Genomic DNA, 3,792 nt, shown 5'->3' with positions numbered 1-3,792 from the left:
GATCCTCGGGAAGCAGCTGCGAGGGACGAACACTTCTGTCCTGTGTGTTTGCACGAGACGCGCAGATTTCTCTCCCACAGGAACCGGGAAGACGAGCTTTGAGAGAGAGGAAGAGGAGGTGGAGGAGGAAGGAGAAGAAGTGAGGAGCCATGATCCGCCTCAACTTCCTGAGGAGTTGAAAGGCGATCGGCACGAACCATGTGGCTTAACGTCGACAAACCGCTGGAAGTTTTACGCACAGGATTTTAGTGACAGGGACGCATGGGAAAGACCCAGATCTTTGCAATGGAGGCGTTTTATTATCCAAAATGGTTCTTTCTTTCTCTCGCTCTCTCTCCTTCCTCCCCTCGCGTCAAAGCAGCTGCTGCTTCCTGACACATCGACGCTGCGCCGGTGGGAGTCAAGTCGAAGCCCCGAGGATGAATGCGCCTCGGGCTGCAGCTCCTGTAAAGCTCCTCCACCACCGAGTCTCCCTCCTCTCTGTCCGGCTGCTCCTCCTGCACGTTCAGCTGCACAAAGTTATGTGATCCGTGAGGGATTGATTCCTCTTCTTTGCTGCCATCAGGGTGACGAGGCAAACCCACAGTCTCAGCAGGCACGTGAAAGAGTGTTACTGCACTTTGAGGAGAGCTTTGCACTCAGATTTGTAGATAAATTCGCTTTTTACATTCCAAACTTTGACTCAAAGTGACTCAACCTGTCAAATATTCCAGCTGCTTTTAATTCCAGCATGTTGCAACCACCCATCCTTGCATGCAGGGATTCATCTGTCAGATTTAAGCACAAGCTCTTGCACACTGTATGTCCATGCATGTGTTTCCTGCAAACAGAATACAGTCGGTGCTGTGTCCTATCCACTCTGTGCGGCGCAGCTCTCAATGCGTGGCTGCAGCTGTGCAGGAAATTGCACTGAGTGACCAATCTAGCATTGACCCATTGTACCACATGGATGCCTACCCGAACAGAATGAGATAAATGCTGAGTGCAGGAGAGCCGGCCTGCTTTGTTCGGAGCTGGAAATTGTCACAGTGTAGGAGTGCAATCTATATTCAGAAAAAAAAGGAAAATATGTGAGGGTCTGCAGGAATCCCAGTGCTGCCTGAAAGTGTAACATCTGTTCGGGGGTAAATGAAACAGGAAGTGAATGTCAATTCTGCAAGAAATTTCTACAAACACATTTAATTTTTGATTGGATACGACCGAGGATAATCATTTCTCAACCTCTTCCTTAATTTATGCTTTTTGCCTTCATCTCCTGCATGTGAAATCGTTTGTTGCTTTTCCTCAAATTTACTGTTTGTCTCTTATTCAACTTTCAACATGTTTAGTATCGTTCAGCATCACCTGTCACCGTTAATTCCATATTCCATTTTAACAAACTGCAACATGTCTCTTTTTATTCCATCTGTAATAACTAGATATGTGTGAAACGTTGCCTTTTAAGCTTAAGCATAAAGTAAGAATGGTGTTTAAAGCGTGTGGATATGTAAAAAGTGTGTAGTGCACGAGGACTTACGAGGAGCCACGGTCACTGCTGCAACCCACCGTGTTTTATGTGCACAAGCCGAAGCTGTGTTTGTGTGTTTGGCACCGAGTCAAGCTCGTTTAGTCGGGCATCAGACCCTGACAGGGCTTCTTGTCCGCTCCGCCTGGATGTAATATTCATGCACCCTAACGTCAAGGCACCGCCGAGGTATGGAGAGTGTCCAGTAGTGTGGCATTAGGCTGCCACCACTGCTGGTTTTCAATGATGTCGTCCGTGAGGCTTCGGCAGGCTGTCATTTCTGATGTGCGGTGGAGCGCTGTGCACGGCTCACTGTGGCCCAGTTGGGATGAGGGGCAGCACCTCACAGGTTTGAGGCTCCAGCCCTCCCGTCCACACAGGCTGCATTTCAATGGTGTCACATGGGGAAACTCCCCTAGGTCTACTTTTAAAGGCGGACATGTGGTTCAGAGAATTAGTTTGTCTGAAAACAGTCTGTTTGATTACTTTTATAGAAGAATATAGCATTCGTTTTTGTTGGGGATTGTTTGTCTAAGTACTTGAGCTCTAATTCAGATAATGTCATTCAGGATTTGTGCCATTTCAGATTATTTCAGATTATATAAAAATCTTAACATCAACAGGACGCTGCATAGACAAAGTTTCAGTATTGTATATGTTCAAAAACCTGTTGGTATCAAGAGGGAGCTCCAGCCAGACGCTCAGGTGAGGAGTTTGCCGGATTGGGATGTAAATGGCTGCAGGCAGTGCTTGAGTGGGAATAAAAAAGTTTAGATTTAATATGTCACAAAGCCATATGAAGCCGGAGCTTTGTGGATGACGAACAGTTGGCAGAGCAGCTTTCACAAATACACATCAGGTGCATTATTACAACTGTATGTGCAGCAGAAACTGTGCCATCTGTGATATCGCCCCCCCCCCCCCCCCCCCCATTAAAAGTATTTCAGTTTTTCAATTTTCTAAGTTCAAAATGTTTTACGACTCTATTCCTTGAACACACCGAGGAGAATAAAACTGAGAGGGGTCTTATCAGAAAGAAGTGGAGCGCTTGATTCGTTGTTCAGATCTGTCCCCACTCTGAGCCGTCACATTTTCACGGGGAATTGAACCATGTCGCCAGACAAGATCGTTCAAATAGAACAATTCTGCAGAACCTCGGAACGGTGTCAATATGTGTTTTCATCAAATGTCTGTGTTTTTGAAGTCTTTCTTGCACAGCATTGTTAAAGTTAGATATGTGGTCAGAATAAAGATTTGTGCCTGATTGCAAATGCTCCTCTAGTGCTGTAAAGTTAGATTTAAGTGTTAACCCATCAGGACGCCCATTGGTTTGCGAGCTGCAGCTTCAAGTCTTGAGTTTGGCGTCATCCAGCATCATCTTGGTTTTCTGAAACCATTTTTAACCATATTTGGTGGAGTGGGCGATGGAGCCTGACCGAGCGCTTAAAGGTGTGACTTGCACCCATTGGACCAGACTAGCTGCCAATCACAAGCTCCAAAGCTTAAAGCTATTGAAGGCGACCTAAAACTTGTGATTATACGATAAACCCGGGTCGGAAAAATGTGGAGTTGCCCCCTGCTGGTTATTGGAGATAATACAGGTTTACTTCTACATCCATTTATATACAGTCTGTGGTTGTAATTAATGCCCATACGCAATGCTGACCTCGACAGTATCCTCTCTGCCGCACCACAGGCACTTCCTGCATTGGCACTGAGGTGTGCGCTGGGGTGAATGAGCACTCTCAAAAAAAAAAAAAAAACTTCTGTGGATTTCAGTAGAATATTCACGTACCTTTCATCTGTGGTTTTGATTTGCTGCACGTCCACCTGTCCTCACCAGCCACTCCACGTCATTTAGTTTCCCAGTTAGTGTTCCAGTGTGAACTCGACTGCTGGGAGCGGCTGTCACTGGTCTTTTTGAAGGGGGTTTGTTAAGAGCTGGATACAGGTTGAAAGGCCCTCAGCTTGGGGGGGGGGATGTGGTCTAAGAAGTGGTTTCTGGATGGCCGCCCGGCCACGAATATCAGCTGTGAACAGCGATCAAATAATTTCATGTTTTATTGTCTTTGCCAGATTAAATAAATCTCCTGTTCAGCCTTCAGTTGTCACATTTTGCCTTTAATATTCCACAAGGACGTGGTAATTATCACAGCTCTTTTAAATCTAACCCTGACTGCTAATTAGCATTCAAAGTCCATATAATGCCCCTGCACAGCCGTCTTTGATAATGTGGTTTTGTAACTTCAAAGTACTTTAACATACTGTCTCCATATCCTCTTCTCCCT

Source organism: Pleuronectes platessa, chromosome 5 (genome assembly GCF_947347685.1).
Source record: "Pleuronectes platessa chromosome 5, fPlePla1.1, whole genome shotgun sequence".
Lineage (NCBI taxonomy): Eukaryota > Metazoa > Chordata > Actinopteri > Pleuronectiformes > Pleuronectidae > Pleuronectes > Pleuronectes platessa.
This window is presented reverse-complemented; position numbering follows the sequence as displayed.